The sequence below is a fragment of the Natator depressus genome, chromosome 3 (assembly GCF_965152275.1).
Source record: "Natator depressus isolate rNatDep1 chromosome 3, rNatDep2.hap1, whole genome shotgun sequence".
In the NCBI taxonomy this organism is placed as follows: domain Eukaryota; kingdom Metazoa; phylum Chordata; order Testudines; family Cheloniidae; genus Natator; species Natator depressus.
Genome location: NC_134236.1, coordinates 156942745 through 156966987, shown reverse-complemented (window position 1 = coordinate 156966987; position 24243 = coordinate 156942745). Strand labels below are relative to the sequence as shown.

General features: G+C 44.6%; 1 long non-coding RNA gene across 1 annotated transcript in view; it reads left to right on the top strand.

Annotated features, from left to right (window-relative positions):
- Positions 1 to 4018: 4018 nt before the first annotated feature.
- Positions 4019 to 24243, top strand: part of LOC141984153 (uncharacterized) — a 35290-nt gene continuing 15065 nt past the window's right edge. Inside the window, exons 1-3 of the long non-coding RNA XR_012638667.1 lie at positions 4019 to 4157; positions 22591 to 22698; positions 23646 to 23856. This is a non-coding gene — a long non-coding RNA (uncharacterized LOC141984153). The remainder of the gene's footprint in view (positions 4158 to 22590; positions 22699 to 23645; positions 23857 to 24243) is intronic.

Here is a 24243-nt window from a genome sequence, read left to right as displayed (position 1 = left end):
AGGAGCTGATGAACATTCACGGGTCTTCATTAGTCAGCCATTTCCAGCTGAAAGGAGGTGGCGTTAATCCGGACCATGGTTAAATGAGAACAAAATGGGAGAGCTGGAGCTCTCAATAAGGCTGGGGACAGGAGCTCAATGAGGGTATCTGCTTGATGCACCTTCAATTCAATTCCACAGTATGCATCCGATGAAGTGAGCTGTAGCTCACGAAAGCTTATGCTCAAATAAATTGGTTAGTCTCTAAGGTGCCACAAGTACTCCTTTTCTTTTTGCGAATACAGACTAACACGGCTGCTACTCTGAAACCTTCAGTTGAAGGGCTCAAGCTTGGTTCTGCTGAAATCAATGAGAGTTTCGCCACTGGCTTCAAGTAGATCGGGATTTAGCCCAATGCAAAGGAAAGGAATCAGCTCCTTCAAACCATAGCGTCAAACCCCGTTAGGGCTGGGTCAACCCTACTCTTTGGAGATAGATAAACTGAGCCCCATGTAGTTTGGGGGTGGGTGTCTGTCTGTTTCCTGAGCCCTTACAAAACAAAGATATTTAAACCACCCAGGACACAACTTTTAAGAGTAGGGGATTCTTTCCAACAGTTCCCCTCTCCACCTTTCCCTGTACCTTAGAGGTGGCTGCATTTCAACACCATTGTACGGTTGGGAAAGTGCTTTGGGTTCTGCTCTTGTCCACAAAGTTAGATGAATTTGAAGAATCTCTCCCTGCACTTCCCCCTTCTCCTGCCCAGTTTCCTGCCGATTTGGTCCCAGAGTGCAGGCTGTTTGCAGCTGTTCTTTTCCTTGTGTGGCATTACATATGTGCATCATGACACAGCCTGATATCACAAAGCCAGACATGAACGTGAGGTGCTGGGAGTTGGTTGAGCCGGCTCCACTGTGACTGCTTTGGGCTGGGGGAAGAGGCGTAGGATTTCCCTGCTTCCACGTGTCCTTCTCCTTGTTTTATGCTCGTGTTGTGCCTGATGTGCAAAATTCTGATCCAGACAGGGAGGCAGATCTTCAACGGGTGTAAATGATCATAGGTTCATTTCAGTCAATGGAGCGCTGGACAGTTTACACAAGCTTAAGATCTGAGATCAAAAACACCTCACAGTTCAGGGGGTTGGTATCGCCCATAGACAACCAGCTAGAAAATTCAGATCCAGATCTAGGTTCAGATTCTGAACATGCCCCAGAGGTCAGGCTTGTCTGGCTCTGAGGATAGCTCAGGGATATTTCCAGTTTATTTGTTGACACCTCTGGGAAATTTTCACAAATGGAAGATGGGAGCTGGGTTTCTGGTCTCACCCATGAAGCTGTCTCCTCCACCTACCAGAAGGGTGAGGTTCTGGCTCAGAAAACTCAGAAACATCAAATGTAATTTAAAAAACCCCAACAACTTTGTGTCTTGTTCATTTCAGTTTACACATGCTGAAAAATTTCTGCATCTAGGCAACTAAGCCGGACTGAGGACAGCTGTCTTTCTCTCTCACTTCAGCAGAGAGTGTAAAGGCAACACAATACAGGAGCGTGACTGTTTGGAGTGACAGTTCAGATCTGGATGCTCTGACCCAGCAAGGCAACATTTGCCATTTATGTAACTACTATACTCAGTCTAGAAATGTGGTTCCTGAAAACGATGCTGGTTATAGGTCACTCAGTACATACGCGATGGCTCATCCTAACCCAGAAGAATGGGAGAACGTAATTATTTTGCTGATTTTCATAGTGAGGCACAGTTTGTGGGATATATATTCATGGCCCCTTCCCTGGCACCACAGGAAAAGAACCAGCCCCACCGCTCATTTTGGCTTTATGTTCCCGGCTGGCAAGCTGATGCCTCTGAAAGAGCATAAAGACAGTGGCCATTCAAGCAACTCACTCCCCCTCCGTGCCTCCTGGCCATCGTGCAGCACAGATACAGCAAAATGACATTTGTGTGGCCCCGAGACAGATGTGATATGTCCTGCTTTCCTCCTGCTGTACCACTACAGAAAGCAAGATCAGTAAGGAGTGGGGGGACCCTGTAGGGCACCTGTGAGGTTAAATAGCTACTGCGACGTCTTTTCACAGGCTCTGTGTTTAAGAGCCCACATGGCTGGATTTTCTTCTGACCCATTGGAGGCCTGATCTTCAGCTGGTGTACATGAATGTAGCTCCATTGAAGCCAAAGGCCCCATACCAATTTACGCCAGCTGCAGAATTGGCCCTAGAAGTGATGTTGTCACAGGCACTTTGTCTTATTCAGTTTTTGCCAGTGGCTAAATCAAACCCAGGGGAGGCTTTAAATTAAGACATTCTCATTTAGATTGAAGGGAATTTGTGTGTAGGAATAAAGGAACCAGCATGCCGGATTACACCAGGGGTCCATGTCATCCAGTGTCCCACCTCTAGCAGTGGCCAGCCAGCATCAAATGTTTTAAAAGAGGGTGAAAGAACCCCTAAAGCAGGCAATTATGGAACAACCTGCCCGTAGGAGAAGTTTCCTCCTAATCCTAGCCCTGAGTGGTTGCTTTATGTGCTGAAGGATGAGTGTTTATAACCCCTTTCATGTTTTTGCTCTAAATAATGTAGCTGAAGCTGTATTCCTTCCTTACACTCCAACTCAGTGAGCCAGATTCAGAGGTAAGGTGGAAAGGGGGGGGTGTAAATTACATACTGGGGAGTTGAGTGTGAATCTCAAGCGAGTAAGGCAGTCAATCTAGTCTAAAGGAGTCTAAGGGCTTGTCTGTACGTGAAATGCTACAGCAGCACGGGTGCAGCACTTCAGCATAGATACCATTTACACCGATGGGAGGGTTCTCCTGTTGGTTTAATTAATCCATCTCCCCCAGAGGCAATAGCTAGTGAGATGGTAGAATTCTTCCATTGACCTACCAATGTCTACATGGGGTATTAGGTCAGTTTAACTGTGTCGCTCAGGGGTGTGCATTTTGCACAGCTCCGAGTTGTACCAACCTAATTTTCTAGTGTAGACCAGGCCTAAGTCTAACAGGCATCTACATCAGAGTAACATACACATTCAGAGGGCTAGAAGAAAATGTAAGTCACACACCATCACAACTCTCTCTAGCTCCACTTAAGGTATTGCTGTCCCCACACCAAGCTCAGTCCTTGGCCTCTCTACTGAAGCTATCATGAATGGTGGCAATTAAATGGTCATTTTTGTGTTCTAGTAGGAACCCCACCGACAGCATCGAGATTATTTCATATGAGCCACTAACCAGCCACTATCAGGTGGTCCTGACTTCCAGCCATTACCAGCAGGGCCAGATTCAAAACAATGACCTCCATGAGAAATGAGACTTTCTAGCTATAATAATGTCCAGCTTCTACTGACACAGGCCAGGTGTAAATCAGTGGCCTACTAGTCAATAATGTTACAATATGTTATGTTCCCACTCCTGATGATCTGCAGTTGAACCAGTGATCTACAGGTGAAAGGCATTACAGCCCATAGCAATCCCTTGAGCCGTCTACTGTACTCCCCTTCAGCACTATATGTATGTGTGTGTGTCTACGTGCAGAAACCCAGCTCTGACTTGCATTTAACTGTACTGCAACTCAATTCCTGGGACCTCCTGGGCTCTGGCTAGGAATGTACACACAGCAAATGAGGGTCTAATAGCTGTATTCAGGGGGTTGACAAATTTGGAATGGAGCCTTCACTATTGCATGTTGGAAATGTTTGTTTATCTTCCTGCTTCCTCTCCCAAACAATTCTTCCCAGCTGGGGCATAAATAAAGGAACAATAGCTACATATTTTTATGATCTATCTGTGAATCACTGGTAACTAGTTTTTCCATTTTGTCACCCGCATGCTTTCTTGTAAAGAGTGGGGTTTTTGTGTGTGTTTTTTTTTAGAAAGAGACCTGTGATGGGGCAGAGTGGCCCCGCACTGGTACCACAGGGGTTAACCCTTCCTTCCTAGCAGAGGAAGCCATGCCCCGGAAGCTCTGCTGGACATGCTCCAGCTGGAGAACAGGTATAAAAGCCTGCAGAGCTGCTCAGTCTGGGATGAATGCTGGAGGGGAAGGAGGCATGCTGCTAGCTCTTGAGGTGGAAGAGCCAGTGTACCAGGATACAGAGGCCAGCTAAGCTGGGATGCACCCTGATACCCAGACAGAGGACTGCCTGAAGCGGAGAACCCAGTGTTTATGGTAGGATGTGACCCAGGGGAACTTCACAGGCAAACAGTGTTAGAACCACACAGATGCTTGGCATGTTGTGGGTGGATCCCCTGCTGAGCTGGTGGCAAGGGGAACTTGCCACTACCTGGGTTGGGACCTGGTGGAGAGGGTGGGCCTGGGTCCCCCTGCTGCACTGTGGGAATCCTATGGACTCTGGCTGCTAGGCTGTACTACTGCACTTGTGAGGGGATTGTATGTACTCTAGCCATTATGCTGCATTGCTCCCACATGGGGTGTGATTTGTATGGACCTTGGCCATTGGGCCACACTGCCCTGATGCTAGGGGGTGAGTTACCTGGACTCTGGCCACTAGGCTGCACTGCCCTGCTTGCAAGGGGATCATATGGACTCTGGACATTAGGCTGCACTGCTCCTGCATGGGGAGGGATTTATATGGACCCTGGCCATTGGGCCACATTGCCATGTTGCTTGGGGGTGAATTACCTGGACTCAGCCTGCTAGGCTGCACTACCCTGACCAAGGGGTGATTGTGTGGAGCGAGGCCATTAAACTGCAACCGGCTTCCCACAGAGGTGGGCCTGTGAACTTGTGAGTGATAAGGTGTGGATGCCCCATCCAACCCCCACCACAATAGGGTGGTGTGGAACCAGGCCTGCCACAAGACCCTATAAAGGAGTTTAAGCTGAAATAGACGTTGTTTAAAGTGTCTTTGCAATTAAGCAACAAAATGAGCCTCTTTTTCAGAAGTCGGGAGTGCCTAACAACTTCAGTTGCAGTTGATGGGATGTCTGTGTGTTCAGTACCTCTGAGAAATCCACTTCAACAGGAATTTTTTAAATTACGTTCTAGCCACGGCATGCACACCTGGATTTTAAACCTCTCACAGTGCAGGGGCAGTTGGCCCTTGAGAGTGGGGGAGGGAGTGCTGCCTGTTATAAAGACTTGGGGGCACCAGCACAATTCAGATCCAGGTTTTGATTTCTAGTACCCAAAGCCTGTGCGGTGATTGGATTTGGGATCCTATCCAACTCCAACTGAAGTCCATTGACTCAAGTGCAAGCTGGAATGTGCCCCATTCTGGTTCCAGCTCTGTGACTCCATTTTTTTCATAACTTCCTCTTTTAAATGTCAAATGGATTTTTGACAGCTGTTTTTTCCTCTTCCAGCACAGCATCCTCCAGCACATTACACACAGAAATTCGAGGGCTGTCAGAACCATATGGTTGGTAAATGTTTGGTGCAACAAGTGAGCTTTATGCTCACTAAGACCCACAAACTGATGATGCAAATCTGTAACCTAAATATAGTGTGCAGCAAAAAGTCCCTGTTTGAGCACACAATAAGAGACCTCAGGGGATGTCAGATGCAGTTACAGCACAGGAGCACAACCAAAGGCAAATAGAGAGCATGCAATGAGCTTTTTGGCCCAAATCTGTCTCACTCCCCCATCCTGAGAGATCTGAGCACCTTCATTAAAACCAAAAAGTCTCTAGCAAAGGCTGACAAGAATAAACATGTAGTAACTAGATCAGATCTTTTGTCCCTTACCTACGGGGAGGTCCAGAACAGAAGATGTAGCCCAGAGGAGTGGGGCAAAGGGAGTTTTAAGCCACTTTTGTGCTTCCCAGGGTATGCCTACATTGAAATCAAAGGTGTGACTATCGCATGTATAGACATTCTCAAGCTAGCTTTGATCTAGCCAGCTCAAATAACGAGCAGTGATGCTACGGCAGCACAGGCTAGCTTCTGGAGTACATACCCAGGGTCCTGAGTGGGATTGGACAGCCCATGCTGCCACAGTTTCACTGCTATTTTTATTTGAGCAAGCGAGTGCGGGTTATGTCTACATGTGCTGCAGTCACACCTCTGATTGCAGCGCGGACATACCCTCAGATTCCAGGCTGCTATTCGGTCCAAAACAATCCTGGACATAACCTAAAGCAGTCCCAGGGGTTGGTTTAGCTTAGAATAACCACCTCAGGGCTGCCTATGGGCTGCATTGTGGATCACAGTCCCCCACAGAACTGCATGCCATGGCCACTGCCCCTCTTGCCCCCAACAGATCCTGTAAACTGGGGCTTGCAAGGGAGAGGGTAGCATAAGGCCAGTGTTCCTGCACTGGAGGCTTTCCTCCCTGTCCCCTTGCAGATCATTTACAGACCTTACAAAGCAGGGTCTAGTGGCCAGAACCAGGAGCAGAATTGGCGCCCATAGGTTCCCTAGACATGAAAAGTAACTACACAGAAGCTAACTTAAGTAAGGTGGCCCTTGGGCTAGGGCTATGTGGTCAGGGCTTCCCTTTGCAGATTTGAATCTACTGAGTTTGAGCCTCCAGGAAAACCGGCCAGGATGCTTTGCTGCCAAATCTTTGGAAACAAAACCAGTTCGGGTCCTGAACCACTTGAGAACTGAACCCATTAAGGGTATGTCTACACTGCAAATAAAAACCTGTGGGAGGACCGTGCCAGCTGATGTGGGCCAAGGGCCTCAGGCTAAGGGGCTGTTTGCAGTGTAAAGATTTGGGCTTGGGTGGGAGCCCAGGCTCTAGGACCCTGCAAGGTGGGAGGGTCCCAGAACCTGGGCTCCAGCCTGTGCCCAAAATCTAAACAGCAATTAATCAGCCCCTTAGCCCAAGTCCCACAAGCTGGCACAGGCCAGCAATGAGTTTTTTTTATTGCAGTGTAGACATAACCTAAGGTTCCAGAAGCTTTAGCTGTGCCCCCTGGCAACACCTGACACAATCCACTTTTATGCCTTTAAAATACTTGTAGAGACTAAAGGGTGGGATTGTCAAGAGCCACTAAGTGAGGGAGGTGTCTCAAGCGTACACTAAATATATGCATATACATTTTGTTTCATGAGACTAAAGCTTTGTGAACCCTGAACTGTTGACCTTCAATAGGAATCCGTAGGACAGCCTAAAGAGATGAGCTTTGGAGTCTTGCCACTTTCGACTATGTAGATGTCTTATGCTCTAGTAATTGTTCATTCTGCAGCTTACATTAACCATAAACATTTTCTTCTTTTAGTTTAATTTTAAAAAGTCTCATGTTTTAGTGCCTTAGATCAGAGGCTCAGTCATCTTGTCCTGACTTTTCATAGGCTTTGTCTAAACTTTTTAAAGTTTTGCTAGTTTAACTGCACAGTATAGGTAAACCAGCAAAACCCCACTAGTGCTGATGCAGCTATTCCAGTATAGAAGTACAGGCTACACTGATTCAAGAAACCAGCATAATCCATACTCATGTAAACACTTTTATACAGATAGAACTGTATCTGTACTAGGGTTTTTACCTTTATAGTTATGTCAGCAAAAATCCACTCCCTCTCCCCAACCAACACAGCGATGACAATAAAACTTTTAAGCGGAGACTGAGTCTTACACTTCCTAAGCGTGATCCTAAACACCCTTGTGGCTGCTGCAGCATTTGCTCACAGGGAAAAGTAACATCAGGGAAGGATTTAGGGTGGGATTGTCAAGTCTCAGTGAGTTGGGAGCACAAGTCCCATCAGCCTCATGACATATTTGCTGTGTTTAATGTGAGAAGGGTTTTGTCCTCTTTTTAAAAAGTCAGATTGTCCACTTTTCCCACCTCACTCCATCTTCCATGCCTTTGTATGTGCTTCTGTACTATCCCTCTCCCTATGCTTCCTTGCTGCCGGGCTGGGCTTTCCTCTCCCACTGGTGGCTGACCACTCAGCTCTCCTCCTAAGTGGCGCTACTGGCCAACAATGTATTAAGCCTCACACCAATCCTCGCAGGAAAGTCTTAGTGTCATTTTATACATAGGGAAAGCTGAGACGGGGGGTTAAAACTTGTCCCACCTTGCACAGGAAGTCAGCAGAAGAGCTAGGAGTGGAACCCAGCTTTTGTGGCTGCTAGCCCTTGATCTTAACCCTCTCACAAACCTTGTTTGCTGCCAAGCTGACACTTTCAAGCACTCCTTATTCTCTAGTTTGTGTTCTTCTGCAATGTATTACTCACTCTTTAGTACTTTTGATGATTGTATATGGCTGTTGAAAGATTCATGCTTTATCATTTCCTCTCTTACAGGCAGGGACTGCTGGGCTCAGATTTGCGTGTCTCCCCCACATTCTACCCTCCTCCCCCAGTTCTCTGGCACATTCATATTTTAATATGAATCATTCCTCTTTCAGGCTCCCACAGATAGAAATGTTTCCACAAAAATACTATTGGCTCTCAAAAGGTTCTGTTACTCATGTCTTTCCCATATTATCTAGCACGCTTCTCTAAGGAAGTCATTCGGCACCGCTTCCTAGGAATACATTTGTATGATCTTCAGAATGCAGTGCAGGGATGGGGGGAAAGGATACAAGGGAAATGATTTGGGCAGAAACTATAGTAGACTTGATGCACTCATTTCCCAGCAGGTCAGACTTGGGAATTGACACTTTTGAAGACAAATATGTGGAGATGACCATGGGTGTGTAAAGTGGGGGAAGGTTATGAGTCTGTCTATATGCAGATGGGTTTAGCAATGTATGTAGGTGCACATGTTTATATGTAATGTGTATGTACATGTCACATCTCTAGATTTGGCCACTCTCCCTATCTCTCAAGGTTTCTTTTCCCCTGACATACCAACCAATGCTGGGTAAGTGCATCTTCCTCACATGAGACTGGTTACCCTTAAGGTGGGAGTGGGAAAAACATGACTGGATCAGCTATCCAGGGCTTGGCTCAGACTTGTGCCTTTGTGAGCAATCCTATTCTGTAGTAGCACCTACTAGTTAATGGGAAAGGAGTGAACCCTCATAAATCCATTTTCACAGGTTCATGGCTTTCTGAAACATTCACCCTTAGGGCTGAAATTTTCCATTTTTGGTCTTTGCCTGGAGGTTGGTTTGTTGTTTTGGAAAGTTTGAGCAAACTCCCTTCGGCTGTTTGAGTAATTGGGCCTGGGGAATTACATTTTTACCATTACCAAAAATATAAAATTCCATCCTTAGGTATATTTTAAAAAAACAAAATCCAAAGCAGGGCTACAAGAAAAAAATGAGTGACATGTGAAACCTGGCCTGGAACTCATCCTCATCAAGGATGTTTGCTTTGCATACCCCAATAGGAAAACTTTATTACAAAAAACCCCACCTAATTTAATTGGGCACCTAATTTAATTGGGGGGGGGGAATCATTCTGAGCAGAATTGGGTGAAATTTTCCAACAAACTTTTTTTGGGAGGGAAATGTGTTTTTTCTCCAAATTGTTTCAGTAAACTAAAATTGACATTTTCAAAACATTTCCTTTAGAAATCTCCTGTAATTGTATTTAAAAAAAAATTCTCAGTCTAAACCATGTTTTGTTGTACCTGAAACAATTTTTTTGATTCAGCAAAAAAAATTTTTAAATGAAATTTTCAGAATTGCCAGCAAACCAAAAAACTTCTTGTTTGCTCAGCTCTATTTCTGAGCGTAATACACTGGCCTAATTCAGGTGTCCCCCTAGTGTATGGACAGTAATTATAACCACCTCCTACTTACTCTCACCTAAGGATCTATTTTAATTCAGATGGTAGATCCTGAACACAGGTGCCAACTTTCCAAAGTGCAGGGGGATGGGGGTGCTCAACCCCCACGCCACCTCTTACCCCATGGCCCCAGCCCTGCCCCACCTTTTCCTGCCCAGTTCTGCCTCCCTCACCCTGAGCACTCCACTTCCTTGCTCCTCCCACCCAGAGCCTCCTGAATGCTACAAAACAGCTGATAGATCAGCTCTTCCCCTTCCCGCCCACCACTATGGGGCTTGCTGGTGGGCAGGATGTGCTATGGAGGGAGCCAATTGAGGGCTGCTGGTGGAGGCTCAGCACCCACCATTTTTCCCCTGTGGGTACTCTAGTCCTGGGGCACCCAGAGAGTATGGGCCTATGGTGCTGAAGATCCCTAGTTCAGCTCTTCCTGATGAGTGTAAGGCCTGGTCTACATGTGGGGGTGGGGGAGCAATCTAAGTTGCGCAGCTTCAGCTATATGAATAATGTAGTTAGATCTACTTACCACGGTGTCTTTGCTGCTGTAAGTCAACAGCTGATGCTCTCCTGTGACCTCCTCCTGTGCCTCTCGCCCTGGTGGAGTACTGGAGTTGACAGAGCGCTCAGCGGTCGATTTATCATGTCTAGACTCGATGCGATAAATCACCCCACCCTCCCCTCCCCGGGATCAATCGCTGCCTGTTAATCCAGTGGGTAATGTAGACAAGCCCGTAGTGTTCATGAACAAGGTTTGTTACACAAGCATGCTCAGTGGACATCTGCTAAAGTTTCTTCAACAGAATAAAGCCTGCCCCTTTGGAACATCACTGCATATGCTTCCTGCCAGACCTGATTAAAGGGCAGAGACCGACAGAGGCTGCTGCTGGGACAATTTGCACAGAGATTATAAAAGTGTCTCCTGGCAACACAGCCAAATCCTCAATGGGGGAGATACCTTTATGTCAGGAACAGGTAGAAATTGGGGCATGGGGAAAAATTGCAGATCCCAGGATTTTAGTCTCTCTCTCCACACTTTCTGCATTTTATAGTAATCTGCAACATCTAAGCTTCCAATTTTAAAGGCCCCACGATCCTTTCAATTTATGCACACAGAAGAGGGAGTTCTACCTCTGCAGCATGCTCCCTGTGGAGCTGAAAGCCAGAAAATTTGATCCATATTCCCAATCCTCCCAAAGCTTTGGGAGTACAGCTGAGCAGGAAATAGACCATTTGACACTGGACAAAACTGAGACCTTTTGAGATTATTTTATTTAAAAAAATAAAATAAAACCCACACCAGAGACACACTCCAGCATAGCTAATACCCAAGTGATTAGGGTACTCATCCGGGATCCACAATGTCCCACTCCAACTCAGATGTGACTATACTGGGATGGATATGGATCTGTTTCTCACCTGGATTAGAGAACCTCTCCAGGAAGAAGTTTCATTGTAACTGGTACATTCCCATAAAAAGTTTGAGATGAATCACCATTTTCCTTTGAAAAACAGGGTTGGAAAATTCCTGTCCTTTTCAATTCAGGAGTATTCAGCTCTGGGCTTTGTCTAGGGCCCCCTCTAATATGAGAACATGCACAAACACAACCTCCACATACCCAGCCCTCACAGAGCCACGTCATACTTCTGTTAGCACGTCTCTGAAAGGGCTTCTGGCTAGGCAGCAGGTTTTGCAGCTGAGTGATGCAAATCCCACCCTCCTCTCATGCCCCAGGAGTGGAGAGCATTCTGCCTCCTCTGCCAAGCTCTCAGACCTGCTGGCTAGGAAAGCAAGAGCCTGAGTCTGGTCCCTCCTTGATATCCCATGAGTCATCCTTCCCTCCTGCTGCTGCTGCAGCAGCCCCTGAGCCAGCCTTGTAGAATGATGATTTACAGCCGCCTCCTCTGGCAAAGCTCACCTTAGGAAACCTCATTCTATTTAAAAAAAAAAAAAAAAAAGTACTTATGGCACCTTAGAGACTAACCAATTTATTTGAGCATAAGCTTTCGTGAGCTACAGCTCACTTCATCGGATGCATACTGTGGAAAGTGTAGAAGATCTTATTATATACACACACAGCATGAAAAAATACCTCCTCCCACCCCACTCTCCTGCTGGTAATAGCTTATCTAAAGTGATTACCAGCAGGAGAGTGGGGTGGGAGGAGGTATTTTTTCATGCTGTGTGTGTATATAATAAGATCTTCTACACTTTCCACAGTATGCATCCGATGAAGTGAGCTGTAGCTCACGAAAGCTTATGCTCAAATAAATTGGTTAGTCTCTAAGGTGCCACAAGTACTCCTTTTCTTTTTGCGAATACAGACTAACACGGCTGTTACTCTGAAACCTCTCGTTCTGTTTGTTTCATTTAGACTCGCTGCTGCCTCTTTTATACCCTTTTTTTTTCCCCCTTTAAGCTTCTTGTTGAAGTCATAAAATAGTGGGTTAGCGGGTGCTATTATTTGAAGGAAGTTTGTTTGTTTTTTTTTTAAAGACCTCACACCTCTCATATTTTAAGTGCAGCTTCTTAGTGCGTGTCTGGGCCCCTACATGCCATCTTACCTGTTCGATCTACAGGACTGGGCCTTCTGGAGCCTGGGAGTTACATAGACAGAAGGGATCCTCGGGATATGGCTCTGCGGTCTCAATTTTGGGGAAGCATTTCATTCATTTCTGACTTTAAAAGGAAATCGGAGTTTGCCCCTTTTAAATTGCATCTAACCTTCCCCCATGTTCATTTGAGAAAGCACAGCATGTTTGATCTGATTTTAGATTTTGGGGGGCCCAATTTTCAAAGCCAGGCATGCAAACACAAATGCACAATTGTGCACCTCCACTATGTGTGTGCAAATTACTGAGATAGCATGCACCTACTGGCTGTTGGCATGTGCAAATAGACAGCTATGGGCCTGATCTTGTTCACTGTTACACCAGGGAAAATCCAGTCATTTCACTGATGGGAGTTTGGACTCTAGAATGATGTGACTGGATTAATACTGGTGTAGTATAAAAAACCCTTGGGCCTATGGACCAGAGTCTCAGCTGCATGGCTTGAGTTAGTTATAGCACCTCAGGATCTGGTTCTGTGTGGTTTGTGCATGCAAATACCTGATTTGCTTTTCCTTAATCTTCAGGAACTTTCTGAAGCAGCCCATCAAATAGTACTAAAGAACAAAGAGTAAATAGCGTGGGACACAATTACCTTGTCTCTTGTAAAAAGAAAAGGAGTACTTGTGGCACCTTAGAGACTAACCAGTTTATTTGAGCATGAGCTTTCGTGAGCTACAGCTCACTTCATCAGATGCATAGCATATCGTGGAAACTGCAGAAGACATTATATACACACAGAGACCATGAAACAAAACTTCTTCCCACCCCACTGTCCTGCTGGTAACAGCTTATCTAAAGTGATCATCAAGGAGGGCCATTTCCAGCACAAATCCAGGTTTTCTCACCCTTCCCCCCCCCCCCCCCCCCCCACAGACACACATACAAACTCACTCTCCTGCTGGTAATAGCCCATCCCTCTTTGAAACCTCTCTTTATAATGAGCATGATAATCAAGGTGGGTCATTTCCAGCACTAATCCAGGTTTTCTCACCACCACCCCCCTCCAAAAACCACACACACAAACTCACTCTCCTGCTGGCAATAGCTCATCTTACAATGTGCACAGCAATAATCCAAGTTTAACCAGAACGTCTTGGGGGGGGGGGGGTTGTAGGAAAAAAACAAGGGGAGATAGGCTACCTTGCATAATGACTTAGCCACTCCCAGTCTCTATTCAAGCCCAAATTAATAGTATCCAATTTGCAAATGAATTCCAATTCAGCAGTTTCTCGCTGGAGTCTGGATTTGAAGTTTTTTTGCTTTAAGATAGCGACCCTCATGTCTCCAACCCCTCAGACAGAGACAAACACCTACAAGATCTCTATCAAGCATTCTTACAACTACAATACCCACCTGCGGAAGTGAAGAAACAGATTGATAGAGCCAGAAGAGTTCCCAGAAGTCACCTACTACAGGACAGGCCTAACAAAGAAAATAACAGAACGCTACTAGCCGTCACCTTCAGCCCCCAACTAAAACCCCTCCAACGCATTATTAAGGATCTACAACCTATCCTGAAGGATGACCCAACACTCTCACAAATCTTGGGAGAAAGGCCAGTCCTTGCCTACAGACAGCCCCCCAACCTGAAGCGAATACTCACCAACAACCACATACCACACAACAGAACCACTAACCCAGGAACCTATCCTTGCAACAAAGCCCGTTGCCAACTGTGCCCACATATCTATTCAGTGAACACCATCACAGGGCCTAACAACATCAGCCACACTATCAGAGGCTCGTTCACCTGCACATCCACCAATGTGATATATGCCATCATGTGCCAGCAATGCCCCTCTGCCATGTACATTGGTCAAACTGGACAGTCTCTACGTAAAAGAATAAATGGACACAAATCAGATGTTAAGAATTATAACATTCATAAACCAGTCGGAGAACACTTCAATCTCTCTGGTCACGCAATCACAGACATGAGGGCGCTATCTTAAAGCAAAAAAACTTCAAATCCAGACTCCAGCGAGAAACTGCTGAATTGGAATTCATTTGCAAATTGGATACTATTAATTTGGGCTTGAATAGAGACTGGGAGTGGCTAAGTCATTATGCAAGGTAGCCTATCTCCCCTTGTTTTTTTCCTACAAACCCCCCCCCAAGACGTTCTGGTTAAACTTGGATTATTGCTGTGCACATTGTAAGATGAGCTATTGCCAGCAGGGGAGTGAGTTTGTGTGTGTGGTTTTTGGAGGGGGGTGTGTGTGTGTGGGGGTGGTGGTGGTGAGAACCTGGATTAGTGCTGGAAATGACCCACCTTGATTATCATGCGCATTATAAAGAGAGGTTTCAAAGAGGGATGGGCTATTACCAGCAGGAGAGTGAGTTTGTATGTGTGTCTGGGGGGGGGGGGGGGGGGGGAGGGGGAAGGGTGAGAACCTGGATTTGTGCTGGAAATGGCCCTCCTTGATGATCACTTTAGATAAGCTGTTACCAGCAGGACAGTGGGGTGGGAGGAAGTTTTGTTTCATGGTCTCTGTGTGTATATAATGTCTTCTGCAGTTTCCACGATATGCTATGCATCTGATGAAGTGAGCTGTAGCTCACGAAAGCTCATGCTCAAATAAACTGGTTAGTCTCTAAGGTGCCACAAGTACTCCTTTTCTTTTTTCTTTTTACGAATACAGACTAACACGGCTGTTACTCTGAAACTTGTCTCTTGTGTTAATGTCAGTGATCTTTTGCTTACGTCATGCCCTTTTTTATGCTGACAGTAGTTGGAGTGATTTTTAGTTTGTGGGTACAGTGGGTGTAATTACAGCTGCAAATCAAGAGCTCATTTTTACACGCTCAATGACTCCCTCACATTTGTGAAAAATGAGGCCTGATGCATAGAGAGAGGTGGAAAAAACCTAGTGGCAAGAGAGCACCTAATTTGGAGGTACAATTGCCACCACTGTGTACACAAACAACAAATCACTCAACATAGCAGCAGGATAAAAAGCGGCATGACAGAAGCATGTGATTAATGGCAGTAAAACAATACATAAGGTGATCATGAACAATCATTGTGTTCATTGTTGCTATTTGGTGGGTTACTGAACTGAGTACCTGAAGGTGAAGGTAAAGCAAAGCAAATATTTACATGCTGAGAAGGCCAGTTAGACACTTAGGGCCAAATTCCACTCTCAATACCATTCACAGTACCATTCCAATGAATATAGCGAAGTCACTCTGGCTTTATGCCAGTATTACTGAGAGCAGAACTTGTTTGTTTCTACTGTGTTTTGTGTAAGGTGCCTAAAACATTTAACAACCAACCTAAGACAAAGTGGTGGTCATGATGTACCACTAAATACTTGTTGAGATTTTCTCCGAGTTTATCTCAAGATCCATTGTCTGCAATTATGTGAACAAGAAGACCATTTGTGGTTATGCTGCTAAAGTGAGGGTAACTAAATTCCATGCTTCAGGGTGTAAACTAGTTGTCGGCAGGGGTCAGGAAGGAAATTCCTCCCAACTCCTTTTCCCCGTGTACAGTCTGACATATATAATAAGATGCATGATGGGGTTTTGTTTCTTGTTGCCTTCCTTTGTAATATCAGATTAGATGAACTAATGTTTTGATCCTGTATGATAAATATGCTGTAATATATTTCTCCCCTGCTCTCTTAAAAGTGCTGACATTATTGATAACGAGACTGAGGCTGGCAGAGTGCAAAGCTCTGTTTCCTAGTTAGGCCCCCAATACCTTTGCCTCAGGAGGTCTCTGTCCCAGCTTCCTAGGTTCCCTGTCCTAGTCATTCTCTCTCTAGTAAGTCTGATTAAATACAAACAAAGGTGCAAATCCTCAAAGATTTTTAGGCTCCTAACTTCCCATAGCCCCAGAAGTTCCCTGGCATCCCTATTAGATAGGGATCATTCTACTTAGATCTTAGGCATTAGAGACCAAACCTTTAAGTCCTCATTCAGGTAAAACCCTCCTGGAGACAGCTCTCTAACATGCAACCTTAATGGGTCTCACTTAAGGTTAACTAGGCCAGCTGTCCTGTCTAACTGAGGGCTTGTCTACATTACCCGCTGGATCGACGGGCAGCGATCGATCCAGCGGGGGTCGATTTATCGTGTCTAGTCTAGACACGATAAAATCGACCACCGAGCGCTCTCCCGTCGACTCTGGTACTCCACCGGAGCAAGAGGCGCAGGCGGAGTTGATGGGGGAGTGTCAGCTGTCGACTCACCGCAGTGAAGACACCGCAGTGAGTAGATCTAAGTACGTCAACTTCAGCTATGTTGTTTACGTAGCTGAAGTTACGTAACTTAGATCGATCCCCCACCCCCCTCAGTGTAGACTAGGCCTGAGGCAGCAAAGCAGCTCAGCTTTTCTCCATCCTCATCTCCAGACAAAAAGGAAGCAACTCCCATCTACTCCGAGGGAATCACAAGACTTGACTAGGCTCCAGATTAAATATAAATCCCACCAATCAGACAGGAACAGCAGTGGGGTAATTGTGCATCTCCTACAGCAGCCACCTGTAAACCACCTCAGCACTTGTTTAAGGCTCATGGTGGTTTGCCACAGCATGGAAACTGGGTGAGCTGCTTCTGCTGACCCCCAAAAGAGCTTGTACAGTCCCCTCCATATGTACATATGGATCCTCTTCAGCAAATAAAAGGGGCAGCTTCTAATCCTGTAAGGCAATTCCAAGATCCCATTATCAGCATTTCTTGAACGGTCATGACTGAGTCTAAGACTGAGATGGTCAAAGATGCCTGAAATTCTTTCCTAAGCCTCGCCATTTCTGACCCTTCACAGATTTCTCCTGTGAACTCTTGAAAATGCAATTAAAATAAAATTAAAAAAAAACCCCACAGCTCATGTCTGAAATCTCTGATTCAGCCAGTCTCTCTGTCTATAAAACATTCATTAATAAAGCCAGCCTTCTAGGACACTGATTCAATAGAGGCAACTGTCTGCCTCTATCCCAGTTCATCAAAAGTTCATTAGGTTTCTGCTCTGGGAGTGCAGCGTTTAATTCTGAGCTGAGCTTTTAGAAGTCAAGGGGACATCTCATTTAATGGTTTAATGCCCTTGACATTGCCATTTGCTAGGTTGGCAGTGCAGTTCAGCAGCCCTCCACGCTCATTATGCTCCTCTATAGAGACTTATGCCAGACTCCCTACTGCTGCAAACTGGTATGACCTTATGAGAGTCCATGGAGCTCCTGCCAGCTGACGATCTGGTCCTTTGCTTTATTTCTGTTAGCTAATCAATCAAAGCCTCCTTTTGCATTGCTGCAGTGTTGTGGATTCCAGTGAGTACCTTGACCAGACATTTCAGCTTGGCTATCTGAGTGCATGTGTACACACACACACACACACACACACCCGCACCTGAAATTTGTACTCACTACCCCCATACCTAAAATATATCCATAATGAGCCATGCGAGATCTAACAGTTTCCGTGGGGATGATATTCTTCTTCACAATATGGCCTGAATTACTGCATGATACTGTACTCTTAGGGCTTTATCCAAAGCAAACTGAAGTCAAAGGGACTCTTTCCATTAACAGTGAGGGCTTTGGATGAGCCTTAAATCACTGCTGCATTCCACCTCAGAAGTTGCTAAACTTTACAATACTTTGGGATCACTTCAGCCCTCACTGAAACAGTATGAAGCCATGTTGGGAATTTATGATTATCACTAGAACTATTCAAACTTCGGCATTGGCTACATGTCACATGGACCCTAAGTCTTGTGGCAATGCAAAGATCATCTGCATAACTAAATCTTCACACATCAAGGAATTCTGGTTGGTCATTTGTGCATACATTAAACAGCAAGGGTGATGGCACTGAGTCTTGGGGCAATCCATTCCACTTTTTCCATCAATTTTTTCCCACCATCCATCTCAACACAGAAATGTTGATTCTCAAACAGGAAGGAGGAGTCCTGGATTATCTTGCTATTTCTCTGAATTCTTGCCAGTTTCAGTAGAAGTGCACAATGGTTCACCATGTCATAAGCAGCTGACAGATCAAAAAAACACAGCCCCTGCAACTTTGTAGGTTTTAAAACCATCTTTGGTGTACTGAGTTAGGTTTACAACTTAGCCACAGCATAAACGTCTTGGAGGGAAACCAGCTCAGTCATCAGTCAGCTGCCTGTCTGCTAATGGCACTGTTCTACCCATTATCATGTACTCACATTGCTTGTAAGTAGAGTAGAGTAAAGATATTGGTCAAACTCTTTGCAGAGTTAGGGCTTTATGTGGTTTGAGTAGTGCAACCACTTGGGCCTGTCTCAACAGCCTCGGTATCAACTCTTGCATGGATGCAGTGTGAAGTCAAGCAGCCACTTTTGTGCTCTTGTCCTGAAATGTAATACTAGTTCATTAGATATACCATCAAGTCTGACTGCCTTTCCACAAAGCCCGTTGCCAAATCTGTCCACATATCTATTCAAGGGACACCATCATAGGATCTAATCACATCAGCCACACCATCAGAGGCTTGTTCACCTGCACATCTACCAATGTGATATATGCCATCATGTGCCAGCAATGCCCCTCTGCCATGTACATTGGCTAAACCGGACAGTCTCTACACAAAAGAATAAATGGACACAGATCAGAAGTCAAGAATTATAATGTTCAAAAACCAGTCGGAGAACACTTCAACCTCCCTGGTCACTCAATTACAGACCTGAAAGTCGCAATACTCCAACAAAAAAACTTCAGAAACAGACTCCAATGAGAGAGCGCAGAATTGGAATTAATTTGCAAACTGGACACCATTAAATTAGGCTTGAATAAAGACTGGGAATGGATGGGGTCATTACACAAAGTAAAAACTATTTCCCTGTGCTAATTTTTCCTCTACTGTTACTCACACCTTCTTGTCAACTGTTGGAAATGGGCCATCCTGATTATCACTACAAAAGTTTTTTTTTCTCCTGCTGAAGTTGCATAACTTAGATCGATTCCCACCTTAATTGATTAGTCTAGTTATAGTTGGCATGGCAACACCCATTTGTTCATGTTCTGTCTGTGTGTGTGTGTGTGTGTGTATATATATATATATATATATATATATATATATATATATATATATATATATATCTTCCTACTGTATTTTCCACTGCATGCATCTGATGAAGTGGGTTTTAGCTCACAAAAGCTTATGCCCAAATAAATTTGTTACTCTAAGAAAAGGAGTACTTGTGGCACCTTAGAGACTAACAGATTTATTTGAGCATAAGCTTTCATGAGCTACAGCTCACTTCATCGGATGCATCTAACAAATATATTTGAGCAAAAGCTTTCATGATGAAGTGAGCTGTAGCTCATGAAAGCTTATGCTCAAATTTGTTAGTCTCTAAGGTGCCACAAGTACTCCTTTTCTTTTTGCGGATACAGACTAACACGGCTGCTACTCTGAAATTTATCTCTAAGATGCCACAAGTACTCCTCATTCTTTAGATAAGTTAGATGTTTTCAAGTTGGCAGGGTTGATGAAATATCTCCAAAATACTTAAGGAACTGGCTGAAGAGATATCTGAGCCATTAGCAATTATCTTTGAGAACCTGTGGAGGATGGGAGAGATCCCAGAGGACTGGAAAAGGGTGAATATAGTAACTCTATAAAAAGAGGAATAAGGACAACCCAGGGAATTGCAGACCAGTCAGCTTAACTTTTCTACCTGGAAAGATAATGGAGCAAATAATCAAACAATCAATTTGTAAGCACCTAGAAGATAAGGTGATAAGTACAGTCAACATGGATTAGTCAAATCATGTCAAACCAACCTAATCTTCTTTAACAGCGTAACAAGCCTTATGGATGGGGGAAAGCAGTAGATGTCATATCTTGACTTTAGTTAGACTTTTGATACTGTCTTACATAACCTTCTCATAAACAAACTAGAGAAATACAGCCTGTGTGAACCTACTATAATGTGGGTGCAGAACTGGCTGGAAAAGTGTACTCAGAGTCATCATTGATTGCTCACAATCAAGCTGGAAGGGTATATTGAGTGGGGTTCTGCAGAGATCTGTCCTGGTTCTGCTTCTGTTCAATATCTTCATAAATGGTTGGAATAACGGCATAGAGAATACATAAAGTTTGCATACGATACCATGCTGGAAGGAGTTGCAAGTGCTTTGGAGGATAAGATTAAAATTAAAAATGATCTGAACAAACTGGCAAAATGATCTGAAGTACATAGGATGAAATTCAATAGGACAAATGCAAAGTACTCCACTTAGAAAAGAATAATCAATTGCACATATACAAAATGGGAAAGGACTGCCTAGGACAGAATAGGCAAAAAAGGATCTGGGCATTATAGTTGATCACAAACTAAATATGAGTCAGCAATGTAACACTGTTGTGAAAAAAGCAATCATCATTCTGGGATGTATTAGCAGGAGTGTTGTAAGCAAGATGCAAGAAGTAATTCTTCCAATTCACTCAGCACTGATAAGGCTTCAGCTGGAATATTGTATCCAGTTCTGGGCACCACACTTCAGGAATGATGTGGACAAATTGGAAAAAGTCCAGAGGAGAGTAACAAAAATGATTAAAGGTCTAGAAAACATGACCTATGAGGAAGGATTGGAAAAAATGGGTGTTTTTAGTCTGGAGAAGAGAAAACTAAGGGGTGACATGAGGACAGCCTTCAAGTACACAAAAGGTTGTTATAAAGAGGAGGGTAATTGTTTTTCGTATCTACTAAGGAAAGGACAAGAAGCAATGGTCTTAAACTGCGGCAAGGGTGGTTTCAGTTGGACATTAGGAAAGACTTCCTGTCAGGGTAGTTAAGCACTGGAACAAATTGCCTAGGGAGGTTGTGGAATATCCATAATTGGAGGTTTTTAAGAGCAGGTTAGACAAACACCTGTCGGGGATGGTCTAGATAATAGATAGTCCTGCCTCAGTGCTGGGGACTGGACTAGATGACCTATCGAAGTCCCTTCTACTCCTATATGTCTGTAAGTGACAACATCAGGTCTTGGTTGTAGTTTTGAAGTGATAAGCTAGAGGATGATGACCTAAGTCTTGTGATGCCGTTTCTGTTACATGCAGGGGCAGGAGCTGGGGAGGGAAGGAAGGAGGGACAGGAGTCGAAGAGTTTTTAATCACTAGAGAGTACTCCCCTACAGAATCTGGAACTGAACCAAGGATTCCTGAGCCTCAACTATCCTTGTCAGCAAACATGTATATGAAACCCACTAGCAAAGTGCCCCCATGCTCCTCTAGGGGCAGGTTCACATAGATAACAGCCTTCTACTGCTACCAAAAACTCTGTTTCAAATAGTAGAGGACTGTGCTGTGTATCTGAAGATCCCAACTTGCTGATGACCCAAATGGAAGACCGATGTGGTTCCACGTAATGGAATTTTTGTTTTTTTAGATATGTACATTTTCAGAAAACCTGAGATTTTTAAATGATAAAAAAGCAAAGTTAAAAGAACATTAAAGTTGCAAAATCAAGCACTCGAAAGATAGGAAATGCTGGAATAAAAGTTGTCTATGTAGCCTCCTAAAACTGTAGCTTACAAGCCTGTTGCACCCCAAGTCACACAGAAAATATGCATGAATTATACTATATATAGTGTGTGTGTAATATATACACATTCCCATTCCCAAAGGGCTAAAAGTCAGCCTTGCTGGCTCCTTTACCCAGTTACTTCTTGAATCAAAAGCATCATGGCTCCATAGTTCATCGTCTCCCCACTCCCCTATGCACAAGTTGGTACCTAGAGTTTTATTCAGCCAGTATTAATCAAGGTATCTCCTAGCGTACCGTAGCTTGTAGGTGCTCACCATGGCAGTGCAGCATCCTTGTAGCGAACACAGGCACTTACCTGGTCTTTTTTACTCTTTTGTGTGAAGAAGCAACATGAGCCAAATATTGAATGAGCTTCTTGGTGTTCTCTGTCTTACCAGCTCCTGATTCACTTCTGCAAAGACAGAGCCTGGGATTCATTCATTCTAATTTCACATAAATAATGCTTCTTATGAACCTTGGGACCTTCATAATAATTCTAGCCCATTATGGATTATAGAAGGGGGATCAGTAAGAGGAAGTGTATAGCAACCAGTCTGGTTTTTCTGCTTTTTCACTAAAGCCTTTCCTATCTTTGAGTGGGTTTGCATGCTTTGGACTGGGTGCCAAAGCTGGAATGGGATCAGTTCACGCTTGGAAGATCAGAAAGGTGAAATTTTGTTTTCTCTAGTGCAAAAAAAAGGGCTTAGGCTGAAACAGGAGGAAGGTGGGTTAAAGTCTGATAGGAAGCTGTGAATAGATGGTTTTTATTTTAAATGTTCCATCCATCCCTTCTCTGTTCTTAACTTTCCTCCCTTGTAAATTTCTCCCATACCAGACAAGTCCATACATCATCATCCACCTTGAAATGCCACCTGAGGCCTGGCTGTTAGGGGCTCCTGCTGCTCAGGTCACCAAGTACAAAGCCTACAACTTGATCCCTAAGGTAACATTATACTCTTCTGTTTAATACCATTAAGCAAAACCACTTGTGTTTGTCCACTTAAGTAACCAGAGAATGTATTCTGGCAAAGTTACAGGATATCCAGTTTCAGCGAGGCTCTGTTTAGACAGTAGGGTAACTGGTCCCCACGAAAAAATCCATGTGTCAGAAAAAAAAAGTGCTGCTGTACCCGTTTGGATTGGGATTTTCTCCTCTTGTTAAGCAGGGTTGGTCTCGATCAGCACTTGGAAGAGAGACCATAGAGGGCCTGTAAGAAGTGTCAGGAGTGACTCAGCAACCAGAATCAGTACTTGCTGAACCAACATAGTGAATGTGTGGGCCACACTCTGCTACTGCAGGTGCAGCCTTTGGAAGGGGGTATAAAACCAAACGACACTTCAGATTCTGCCCCACGCATCTGAATTTCCACCGCAATGCTGGACCTTCAAAGTGATGTGCCTGGTAGGCAGGGCAGCACTTGAATGTGGTTGCCTTCTGACACAAAGCCTGCAGTGGAGGGCAGCAGCTGGAGGGACAAAGCAATGCAACAAATGGTGGATTTTGGCTTGGGGGATGTTTTGGACATTTCAGATTTTAATGGGTTTTTTACATACGTTTTACCAAAAGGGGGGACTAAGCACCAAGCTGAATACATTGCTCTTTCCCCCAGCGTACCTGGAGTGTGGGGGGAGGGAGTGCAGAGAGAAGCTCTTTACAACAAAAGGGCCACTTTTTGCCCTCAGATTGGGACGGGGCGGGGGGAGGAATCAACTTTTTGATAGACTATATTTAGTAGCAGCACTTGCAGGGTGAGACTGAATTTGAAACTTTATGGTGCCGAGTATAGTACAGACATGTGGTAGGTGACAGCCCTGCCTTATAGACCTTGTAATCTAAATAGACAAGATAGAAGAGGTGAGAATGGAATCATTAGTATCCCCCTTTTACAGATGGAGAACAGAGGCACGGAGAGATTAAGAATCTTTGAGGAACTGGGCCTCAAGTGACTTGCCCAAGTTCACTCAGTAAATCTGTGTTAAAGCTGGGAATGCAGCCAAGATCTCATGAGTACCAAGCTTGTGCCTCAACCACAAGATTGTTCTTCCAAAGGAGAGTTTCCTTGTTAAAATGACTCTTTTCCCGAGGATACTAGGATCCCAGGTAAAAATCTTCAAAAGTCCTGAAGTAACTTAGGGCCTAACTCCCATTTTCGAAAATGACATAGGCGTGCAGGAGCCTAGGTCTTGTTGAAAGTCAGCGGGAAAGCCTACACACGGTGGGGTTGTTTGGTTTTTTTGCTTAACATGTAGTTTTTTTAAGAGTCCAACAAAGGGAACTTTTCCTCACAGCTCGGGTAATGCTACCTCAGACTGAGAGACTATTTGGCAATTGCTCTAAAATGGGGAGAAAACTGATGAATCACAGAAAGGTAAGGCTGGAAGGGACCTCGAGAAGAAGTCATCCAGTTCATCCCCCCCTGTGCTGTGGCAGGACCGAGTAAACCTAGACCCTCCCTGACAGGTGTTTGTTCAACTTGTTTTTAACAGC